Source organism: Macaca nemestrina, chromosome 4 (assembly GCF_043159975.1).
Source record: "Macaca nemestrina isolate mMacNem1 chromosome 4, mMacNem.hap1, whole genome shotgun sequence".
Lineage (NCBI taxonomy): Eukaryota > Metazoa > Chordata > Mammalia > Primates > Cercopithecidae > Macaca > Macaca nemestrina.
Window position 1 is genome coordinate 130485453 of NC_092128.1, and position 12374 is coordinate 130497826.

Here is a 12374-nt window from a genome sequence, read left to right on the forward strand (position 1 = left end):
ATCCCAGCACTTTAGGAGGCCGAGACGGGCGGATCACGAGGTCAGGAAATCAAGACCATCCTGGCTAACACGGTGAAACCCCGTCTCCACTAAAAAATACAAAAATTAGCCGGGCGAGGTGGCGGGCACCTGTAGTCCCAGCTACTCGGGAGGCTGAGGCAGGAGAATGGCGTAAACCCGGGAGGCGGAGCTTGCAGTGAGTTGAGATCGCACCACTGCACTCCAGCCTGGGCGACAGAGCGAGACTCCGTCTCAAAAAAAAAAAAAATCTATTTTTACCTCTCAGCTATAAAAATTCCACAATATTCAGTGATGCAGTAAAAAGCAGACACTCCTGTGCAATCAAATTAGAAGAGAATATACAAAATGCCTAAGCATTAACTTTGAACCCTGGAAACTCAATTCTGTGACTATACCATGCAACAGAGTTTTATAAGCATCAAAGAAATATTTCTGAGGTTATTCCCTGTGACTTTGTCATAGCAAAATAACAGAGCAGCTATGTTTATTTATAGGGCAAAGGGTGAATAGTCTCATACCACCATCTACATTAGAACACTCAGCAGCCATTAAGACAGAAGAGAGAGGCCGGGCGCGGTGGCTCAAGCCTGTAATCCCAGCACTTTGGGAGGCCGAGATGGGCGGATCACTAGGTCAGGAGATCGAGACCATCCTGGCTAACAGGGTGAAACCCCGTCTCTACTAAAAAATACAAAAAGCTAGCCGGGCGACGTGGCGGGCGCCTGTAGTCCCAGCTACTCGGGAGGCTGAGGCAGGAGAATGGCGTAAACCCAGGAGGCGGAGCTTGCAGTGAGCTGAGATCCGGCCACTGCACTCCAGCCCGGGGACAGAGCGAGACTCCGTCTCAAAAAAAAAAAAAAAAAAAAAAGACAGAAGAGAGAGATCTCTGTGTGCCCATATGGCGCCTCGGTCATAGCATACTGTAAAGGGTTGTCAGTGTGAGAATGCAATTACAGCAAGAAACATATTAGTCTCTACCCCAGCAAGTTTAATTCCTGAGATTCTAAGCAACCTCATCTTTCTCTCCTTTTCTCATCTCAAACCTGAAGATGAGTTTTTCTTTCACTGCATAGACCAACCAGAAACTGAAGTGTGCTTTCAGACATGGGTGGCCATTGAGGGAAGGCTACCCTCGCATCCAGGGCATGGCTTTTCTTGCAAGCAGAAGCCAGCCCAGAACACCTACTTACTGAGAGAGCCACTGCATATACTAATTCCTGCTGTACATCTGTGCCTCCTCCACAGAGCCTGGCAGCTCATGGTTAGGGTATTTATGCCCAGATGGGTGTTCCAGAACAGCTTTTTCCCCTACTGCTTCCATCCGTGTGCTGGATACACATAATCTATTAACAATGAGAAATTAGATATAACTTTTTTATCTGATTCATGTGAGTAACCTCTAAATTATTAGGCCCAGAGGCACAGAAATGAGGAAGCAGTCATGTCCCGCCCACTCCCTGTATTAGTCTGTTTTCATGCTGCTGATGAAGACACACCTGAAACTGGACAATTTACAAAAGAAAAAGGTTTAATTGGACTTACAGTTCCACATGGCTGGGGAGGCTTCACAATTATGGTGGAATGCAAGGAGGAACAAGTCACATCTTACATGGATGGTGGCAGGCAAAACAAAATAAAACAAAAATGTGTGCAGGGGAGCTTCTCTTTCTAAAACTATCGGATCTCATGAGACTTATTTGCTATCAGGAGAACAGCATGGAAAATACTTGCTTCCATGATTCAATTACCTCCCACCGGGTCCCTCCTACAACATGTGGGAATTCCAGATGAGATTTGGGTGGGGACACAGACACACCATATAATTCTGCCCCTTGCCCCTCCCAAATCTCATATCTTCACATTTCATAATCAATCATGCCTTCCCAACAGTCTTCCAGAGTCTCAACTCATTTCAGCATTAACTCAAAAGTCAACAGTCCAAAGTCTCATCCAAGACAAGGCAAGTCCCTTCTGCCTATGAGCCTGTAAAATCAAAAAGCAAGTCAGTTACTTCCTAGATACAATGGGGGTAAAGGCACTGGGTAAATACAACCACTCCAAATGGGAGAAATTGGCCAAACAAAAGGGCTACAGGTCCCATCCAAGTCCAAAATCCAGCAGGGCAGTCAAATCTTAAAAGCTCCAAAATGATCGCCTTTGACTTTATGTCTCACATCCAGGTCACACTAATGCAAGAGGTGAGCTTCCATGGCCTTGGACAGCTCTGCCCCTGTGGCTTTGCAGGGTATAGCTCTCCTCCCGGCTGCTTTCATGGGCTGGCATTGAGTGTCTGCAGCTTTTCCAGGTGCACGGTGCAAGCTGCAGTGGATCTATCATTCTGGGTTCTGGAGGACGGTGGCTCTCTTCTCACAGCTCCACTAGGCAGTGCCCCAGAAGGGATACTGTTGGGGGGGGGCTCTAACCCCACATTTCCCTTCCAGACTGCTCTAGCAGATGTTCTCCATGAGGGCCACACCCTTGCAGCAAACTTCTGCCTGAGCACTCTGGCTGGGGAGGCCTCAAAATCACGGTGGAAGGCAAGAAGGAGCAAGTCATATCTTATGTGGATGGCAGCAGACAAAAAAAAAAAAAAAAAAAAAGGGAGAGAGAACTTGTGCAGGGGAACTCCTGTTTAAGAAACCATCAGATCTCATGAGACTTATTCACTATCTGGAGAACAGCACGGGAAAGACTTGCCCCCATGATTCAATTACCTCCCACCAGGTCCCTCCTATAACACGTGGGAATTCAAGATGAGATGTGGGTGGGAACACAGCCAAACCATATCACTCCCCATCTACATCCTTGAGCTTAATAATTATTTCTTGAAGCTACTTGCTATGTGAAGTCTAGACTTATTGATGCCATGAGTAGCTATAAACTAACTATTCTGCCATCTTAGACAACATAATTCATAGACTGTAGTTCAACTGAAAGGAGCTGGGCACATTCCTCAGCCCCGGGCTCAAAACTCCCTGAGCCTAGTACAAACACATCCCATCCTCCCATCCCACTACATACCGCCATATATCTCTCAAACTCCCTGAGCCCAGTACAAACACCACCTGGAAAGTCTCCGATAAGGAGACAGCCATTCAAGGTTACTGAAAGCGCGGGAGCCAAAAGGAATTTCTTTGTTCCCCTGCAACTTTCGGGCTATAAAAAGCAAATGCTCACGTTGTTCGGGGCCCTCTTGTATGCTGTCGAATGGAGGGACCAGGTTCGAACTTGCAGTAAAGATCCTTGCCGCTTGGCTTTGACTCTGGACTCTGGTGGTCTTCTTTGGGGAACAAAGAGTCTGGGCATTACACAACAACATACAGCTAATCACTAATCAATGTTATTTCTGCAAACTAATGAGAATTCCTGACAACACTGGCCAACTGCTTATTCTGCTTCTTACTTTATAAACCGTATTAAAAAGGCCAAAGTTCGTATCTTAGGTAACATTCATCTGAGTGTTTCAGGAAGCTGTCCTCACCTTGGCTCAAATAAATTCTTTAAAATTTTATTTTTTGTTCCTGCTTCTTCCTTTAGATTGATATTTCTGGTGCTGTGAGCAGGATTCAAAGAGACACCCCCAGCCATCCAACATCCCTCTTGAACTCAGAAACTAGCCAATGAGAAGCCCTTGTATTCTTCCCTCTCCCCGTACATCACTGAGTGTAAGGGGTGAGTCCTACTGAATTCAAATCTCCCTAATAGTTCATGAGGTCTAGATTTTGCTTGAGCTGTTCTTTTCAACCCTCACTTTCTAGAAAAAAAGATTTCCATTTTTGGCTAAAGGTAGGAGATTTCAATTTCAGTGTTTTTTAACTGCTTTGTCTGCTTCTGTCTCAGGATAGAAAATCTGGGTCATAATATTGGCAGTCTAGCACTGGTGGTTTTACTTTTTTTGTTCTAAAATTAGGTAACATGCTTTAAAAAAAAACAGCTGTTTTCTATTGCTTCTAATTTGAACTTGACTTTTTATTTGTGACCAATTCCTGTTAGCTTCAAACCAAAAGGTGCATGAGAGTGAAGTTTCTCATCCCAAAGAGAAAAGGCAATTTCTTTATCTGACTCATTTGGGTGCTCTAGGCAACTAGAGACTTTGTAGAGATGTTAGGATGATTTTCAGTGATGTGTACCAGTCTCACAGGGTCATCCCAAAAGAAAAACACCTGCAGAGACTTTTAGCTAAGCTGGAAGGTAAACATAAGCATTGCTCACCCAGCACTATAATCAGCAACTCGTGGGTTGCACCTTGAGGAGTGATGCTCATACACAGCACACTTAGACCTGGTACACTGCTCTGGCCATGATCACCTTTGAAAAGCTTCTGAATTATGGAACACTGATCATCAAAACCATTCTTTTCCTTCTAGGTAACATCCCTTAGAAACGTAAGCTGAACTTATGTATAATACTTGTGGAGCTTCACCTTGCAAATGCCTAGGTAAATGGACCAACATGACTTCAGATGACCCCAAAATGCAATGACAAAAATGAAGGTCTTTTGACATTTCTAAATTAACATCTTCCCATGCACAAATGGAAAAGGCAGGTTTTAGAATGAAATTTAATGAAAGGCCTTCTTTCTGTTTTGTCTGGCTAAATTCTAATAAGAGATTTCAAAGTAAATTTTAAGAGGGCTCTTTTGCTTTCTAAAAAAACCTTTTAGATGTTCAAACTGTCTGTTTGACTTTGCTGCAGGGTTTACAATACAATACTTTAACTTTTTCCAGTCTTTTCTCAGTCTCCCGGAAATGTAAATCTTACCATGTATTTGAAATGTTAACATCCAGAGAATTAGCAAAACAACATTCCAGCTGAGATCAAATTGGAAAAAATTGAAGTTTTTTAGACCAAATCTCAAAATGTTATTTCTTAGTGAATATCTCTAGCTTAAGCAAAAAAAAAAATTATATACATGATAATAATTTGTTATTATTTTATTATAACTTTTGACCTTTTGGAGTGCACATTTGTAAACCTTTCTACTCCCATAGACAGCTGTTCTTCTCCTGTTTGACCAAACATTTCCTAAAATCTTGTGTCTGGCCTTTGTGAGCAGATGGTAAGCTGAGAAGATAAGATACTAGAAAATATGGCCTGAAAATATAGATTGCACCCCATTTGCAGTAAGTTGTTCTTAGGAGAAGTTTTCGTTATAGAATAGCTACAGTTTTTTTGTTGTTCTTTCTCTGAAGTTTTAAAGCCATACAGGGTTTCTTGGATTTGGCCTCATGAATGTTTGTGTTGGTTTTTAGTCACTAGTTCAGGTGTGTCTTCAATTTAAAATTTCAGTTTATGTTTAGAGTGTAATGGAAACTTTTGTTGTTTTGTTTGTTTAGTCTTCTCTTTGGAATTAAATAAAACCATATACTGTGGTTTGGAAAAAAACAAAACTACTCAAAAATTTCAAAGAGAAATTTTTTTAATATTAAATATTTTAAATATAGCTTTAAATAATAGTTACTCTAGGCCTCCAGTAAACAAAAATGCCCCAACTCCAAAATTCCTTCTTGATGTAAATTTTAGAAAGAAAAGACAAGAAATGTTTTCCATTTACCTGGGTAAAATCTAATTTTAAAAAATGTAAAAGCTCTATGCTCAAAAGTCCATTTATTTAAAATTGACAGTCAGGCTATATATAATACACACACACACACACACACACACACATATTATATATATATAAATTTGCAGCCTATGGTTTTCCCATATAAGGTCTTCAGTCAACTGAATTTCTCTCTCCCTAAACTGGTATCTGTATGTACCTGTTTCTTCGCTTGCTGACATGATTTTTGCCAAAGATAATGTAAAACTTTACTGGCTGTTCGAAAAACTGGCTGCTTCTCAAACTGTCTCTAGAATTATTCCATTGACTTCTATCTGTCTCATCTTCCACTTAAAACCTTTTGTCACTGTGAAGGACACCTAAAGAAAATTTCTAGCAGCCTGGGACCCCTTGAAGAACACAGATAAAGCACCATAGGCTTCTCCTTCTTTGGTGGGGTACCTCTGTTTTTCCTCATGAAGCCCCCAAAGTTGTGGGTAAACAGGTTTTCTGGGGATCTGAAGCTCTACTTCCTTTTACAACGAACTCCCTCTCTAGGCCTTTTAGATACAAACATGAGTAAGTTATATGTTGTGTCTATATGTATGTATATATCTATAAATGTGTTTGTATATTATCTACGTGGTACTGAATTAACTTAAAGATAACTGCTCATGAATTAAAAAAAAAAAAGCCCAAATATTTTTCAAGAATATGTGAATTGAGTAAATCTTTTGGTAAATGACTAGTTTAATTGTTGGTTTAATAAAAAAAACAATGTCTTCTGACCTCTCAGCAAATATGTACATATTTAAGTTTATTGCTTTTATGATACTTGCCCAACACAGTAACATAAAAATGGATAATGGATAGTTTAACTTCAGATGAGGGTATTAGTCTAACGTTTCATGAGATTTTACAAAAACAATTAATAATAAAGCAGATGTAAATGGGACAAAAGTTTATAAACTTACAATACTAATTGTTTTGTAATGTGTTCAGTTTCTCAAATCTTTATGAAAACTATACTCTTAGAATGTTGCTAAGCTTCATTAAATAATGGCTATTCATTAAACATCTAGATTATCTCCAAATAAGATAAAATGCTAAAATACTAATTTTTAAATATAAGTTTAAGCTAAACATTTTTGGTGTCTTCACAGAAACCAAAGATACTTAGATCTGTTTAAGTATGTCCTATTCCACACTAAAAATGTTTCCATTTAAAATCCTATGTTTCTAAAAATTATAATATATACATTTCTAAATGTTTAGTACATGACTAATAGTTAAAATTGCTTACTTCTCAGGCTTTCACTATAAATTAAGATTACTAAAAATTAAAATTCTGACAAATATATGATAACTAAAACTATTGTTAAAGAGGGAATTTTACATACAGAGTGTACCAGGAAAATAATGTATGTTTCTTGGTGAAAAAATTTATTTCAGAAAGAGACATGAGGATGTGTTTTTTCTTAAAGGCAATTTTGCTGAGCTTAGAGGTTATTTAAAGGATACATAAAACTGAAAGAATAAAAGATAAAGAAAATGAGGTAAACTTAATATAGAAAGCTGGAGAAAGAGAATAAAGAAAATTTTAAGGTGTTACAAAAGGTTTATAGAAATCTTATCTTGTATGGTCAAAGCTGATTGACATTGAATACATCTGTTTATAAGGTTTTCTTAAAATTAGCTTTAACAATAATAATACAAAAACAAAATTTGATTTTCTCTTTTAAACAAGATTTTTATGAAGAAAAAGATTTACTCCAAATTGGTTGGAAGGAACCATATTAGATTTTCTAGGCCAATACCTGTGCCGCTAAATTGAAGGCCAATGTCTTTTAGAATATTTGGTCATCGCCCTCTCTATATATAGCTCTGAGAAAACCCAGAACTGGACAAATTCTAACTTCCGCAGGCTTGGCCACCAATCTCTTTTAGATGAAGATTATTTGAAAAAAATCTGCTAATTATCTCCTTAGCTTTCAAAAAAACAGCTTCATGCATTTTATTGGAAAAAATGCTTTTGCCTTGGTGAGGTGTCCCCTCCCATGAACATATGATTAAAAATATTTTTATAAGATTAGAAAAAATTACTGATAAAATTGTTGCACCCATTGCAGCTTAAAAAAAAAAAAAAAGCTACTGATTCACTGACTATGATTATACTAGACAATCATAGGACTTTAGGTTACATATTACCTGACCAAAGATATGTATGTATGGTGGCAAATAACTTTTTATTGTGTACACATAAATACTTCCTATGAAGTAGAAATTTTTCTAAAAAATAATGAGTTGCCCACTGTCACAAATTCTCCACCCTGCACAAGAGAGAAACTGGTGTTTTCATGAATGTTTGTAATTTACACGTTAATCTACCACATTTTCTTGTAAAAATGTATTTATTTTTCTGCAGCCATCATGAGAGAGACATTTCCTCTATGTCTTTTCCCAGGTAGCATTCCCAAAGCTAAGCCCTGGGATTCTGTTTGAAATCATGCTAAACTAGAACAGACCTCAGAATCTTACTACACTCACTGTGCAGAATACAAAAGGTAAATGAGAATTTTTAACCAATGGAATATAAACTTTTTTTTCCTGAAATCTGCCTCTTCTCTCTTAGAAAGCATTTGTGTTTTTTAATCTTTCAAGCTCTAATGATAAAATCCATTATACAATTAATGAAAAACTAAGTTGAAATAAGTGAACATATATATTCCAAGGCGACAAACACAAGAAGCAGTGCTGACTAGAACACAGACGTAATAGACTCATGTGTCAGTCACTCGAGAGAGTCTCCCACCCCCATTCTGCTCACTAAAGTATTTCATCATCACTCTCCCAAAAGACACTGCACTTGCCCCCTGTGTGGCGGATGTGTATTTTGCTTTGCAAATTTATACTCTCCCTCACTAGGGTGGATCTTTCCTGTACTTTGGGACAGTTATTCTCCTTCACAAGCCTGAGAGAAACCAGAGGGCAAGATGCATTTGTGCCTTTTCCCAATACCAGCACCTGATTGGTTGACCACCAATGTGTCTGCAAGAAATCAAAGCCAGGGTTGAGAGGAAAAAAATTATAATGTTAAAGCAGTTAGCTTTTTAGAGGAAGGGTGTATCAGGAAACTGCTCTCAGCACAAGGGCATCCAGCTGCTCCCCTGAGAGGCTCCACCCAATACCTCCGGCTCTTCTGTGAAAGGAGATGACCCAGGGGCTAGTGTTTGCTAGACACTCCAAGAGACATGGTCCTTGTGGGTGTCTTGCATCATCCCCAGAAAGTTGTAACACCTGGAACCAGGAAAATAAAAGGGAGTGGCTGAGGACACATGACCCTGCAAAGGTTCCAAAGACATTCTGGGAAGGCGCGCGTGCCTAGAGAAGATGAGAGGAGATGTGCAGAGTGTCAGGTGATTACTCTTTGCTTTCCTGTCATGTGAAATGTTCACAAACAAATATATTAAAAAGAGCCACCTACTGCTCTGTTAAACAAAAATAAACAATTAAAATGCCACGTCCGTTTTAAAATGAAATAAAGCACTAATAGCTGATAATGTGATTTGGAGAGGGATAGTTGGCATTTGGGAATGTGGGAAAGAAATTGGAAACGTAGAATTTTCTACAGTCCCTAGAACAGTTAGGCTGGGAGAAGTTTTGGATTTGAGACCCTGCTTGCCAAACATTTGAAAATTGCAGAGAAAACCAACGACGCTGTGGGGCATTAAAATAACTAAATAGCTGGCAATTAGGCTGAAGTGGGTATGGTGCTCTGGGATTCTGCCTAAGGAAACGTAACAACGTCGAAGAAATTTCTTGTAAATTACTAACTTTGAGAAAAAAACAAAAAAAACTTAGGCTTAACCACCCACAAGCTGCCAATAAAGCTCTAATTACATAACCAGGGCATTTCCACTGGACGGGTGCAAATGCAATACGTAACTGGAACCAATTAAATATTGAATCTGGTTTGCTTCCTCATACCGCTTACAAAAGCCTTTTGTTCCAAGTCCCTCCTTTAAGCCCCCAAACAACAAACCATAGCTGGGTGTTCTCTGATCCATAAATTGCTGTTTGTGCAAATAAGTTGTTTGTATTAATCCGTTCCGGCATTATAGTAATGCCGGAACTGGGCAATTTATAAGAAAGAGGATTCACTGGCTTATGGTTCCACAGGTTGTACAGAAAGCATAATACCAACACCTGCTTCTGGAGAGGCCCCACCCAGGAAGCTTAAAATCATGGTGGAAGGTGAAGCAGGAGCTTGAAAAGGCAAGGGGGGTCGCTATACACTTTTAAATAAGAACTTCAGGGAACTCACTATTGAGAGGACAATACCGAGAAGAATGGTGCTAAATTGTTCAAGAGAAATTCGCGCCCATAATCTGACCACCTTCCACCAGGCCCCACCTCCAACATGGGAGATTACATTTAAATAGGAGGTTTGGGCTGGAAAACACATCCAAACTATCCTAAAGATGCCTCAATTTAGGCTAGAGTGGTGGCTCCTGCATGTAATCCCGGCACTTTAGGAGGCCCGAGGCGGGCAGGATCACCTGAGCTCAGGAGTTGGAGACCAGCCTAAGCAACATGGCAAAAACCTGTCTCTCCAAAACAAAAAGAAAAATACAGGCGTGGAAGCGCACCTCTCCAGTCCTAGCTACTTGCCGGGCTGGGGTGGGAGGATCATCTGAGGAGGGGGAGGCTGCAGTCAAGCTAAATCTTCCCACTGCACTTTAGCTTGGGCACAGAGTGAGACACTGTCTCAAAAAAAAAAAAAAAAAAAAAAGCCACAATTTTTTATTCCTGAGACGGAGTCTCGCTCTGTCGCCCAGGATGGAGTGCGGTGGCGCTATCTCGGCTCACTGCAACCTCCGCCTCCCGGGTTCAAGCGATTCTTCTGCCTCAGCCTCCCAAGTAGCTGGAGACTACAGGCACGCGCCACCAGGGCCAGCTAATTTTTTTTTGTATTTTAGTAGAGACAGGGTTTCACCATGTTGGCCAGGATGGTCTCATCTCCTGACCTCGTGATCCGCCCTCCTCGGCCTCTGAAAGTGCTGGGATTACAGACGTGAGCCACCGCGCCCGGCCCACAATTTTTAAAAGGAGAAAGGAGGGACTGGGGATCCTACTGCCCACTGCTTCTTCCACGGAGGAACTCCAGACCCTAAATGAGGATTCTCCTCTTATGACTCTCCCATCGTCCCCGCACAGTCTGGAGGAGACTGGGGATTGCCGCAGAGTGCCCAAAAAGGGCCCCTGGATGGGGAGAAATTCGCGCTGATAGACAAAATAAGACGCTCGGGTTCTGGCTGTTGGCTCAGCCCCTAATCTGCGACGGAGGGAAGTGAGGACTGAACTGTGCCCGTGGGGACTCAGAGCTGCAGACTCCAGAACCGACCACGAGAAGACCCAGCTCCCACCGCAGCTTGCGGTTCCGGCTGGATTCAAACAGCCTCTTCCCGCTTCTCGGAACACCCACTCCGCGCACTCACCATTCCCCAGCCTCCGGATGTTCCGTCGTCCTCCCTATGAATCTTCCAGTACCTGCAGGTCACGGGATAACAGGAATAGAGTCACCGAGGAGCTCCAGGATCGGAGAAGGTGGAATAGTGCAAACAGGAACTCGAGTCAGAGCCCTGAAGTTAGGAGAAAAAACCCTTGCCATCTTGAAAACGCCGCCTCTTCATTTCTTGCTGCGCAGTGGATTGGACAATTTTCACACTAGCGCCATTGATTGGCTGGGGCTCTTGCCCTCACCCATTTATACCCTGATTGACAGAAGATGTAGTCAGATACTGGGCTGAATGAGGTAAGACTGACCGACTTTTTGCCTGCTGCATTTTCAGGCAGATTCCTCCCTGTGTTGGGGGCCTGGCCCTGCGGAAGGGACATTTGTATTTAACCATACCTATAAGATTATATCACTTTCTGATTATATTTACGTGTGTGCATGCGTGTGTGTGTGTATCACTTTCTGAATTATAGTTATGTGTATGCTGCAGGACCTGTCTCAGCATCCTGTCTTTCCCTTTAGCTGCAGATCAAACTCCTCCAGGAGATGCAGCTGACAATTATCACCTTCAGTCTGTGAAGCAATTTTGGGTCTCCTTCCAATTAATGGAGTGGCTCAGTAAGACTGAGAGGTGAGGGCCTAGCAGATTGGTTAGAGGGGCCACTCACCCAGGCCTCCCAAAACACCCTGTTTCTTTCCCACCAAAGCTGAGCCTGCCTGAGGACCTAAACAAGCGTAGAGAACCAAGATGGGACCCTAGTCTAGGATAGTGCTGGGCTGTGGGGTAAAGTCAGCTAGGACAGGGCCTCCAGGTGTGGGAAGGAGCCAGCCTCTACTGTAGGGCCCCGGGCAAGTCACTGCCCTCTTTCAGCCTCTGTTTTCTTATCTAAAAAATGGAGGGATGGTGAGCCTCACAGGGTAATGATGAGCTTCAAAGGAGAAGAGAAATTTGAGAGTGCTTGTGCCTGGCTCTTCCTGAGAGATGATGAGAACAATGGTGACGGTTACATATAACTGAGTCCTCAGGAGGCCCAGTGAGGTAGGTATAGTTCCCATCACACTTTCAAGTTGAGAAACAGTCTCAGGGAGGCCTGGCTGCATGCCCAAGGTCCACACACAGTGAGTGTTGGAGCAGGGAGTGAATCTAGAATCAGAGCTTACTGGAGGTGGCAGGGGCACTGGACCAGCTTGCTCACACCAGCTATCCAGGGTACCAGGTCAGTGTAACTGGGCATAACTGGATAAAGGGAGCATAGTCCCGCTGACCCTGTCCTTGACCCTGGCAGGTGAAGA

The 12374-nt window shown here is 41.7% G+C and overlaps 1 pseudogene; it reads right to left on the reverse strand.

Annotated features, from left to right (window-relative positions):
- The window catches only part of LOC139362914 (putative zinc finger protein 727), a 37329-nt pseudogene extending 26117 nt beyond the window's left edge, over window positions 1-11212 (reverse strand).
- Between the last annotated feature and the right edge of the window lie 1162 nt (window positions 11213-12374).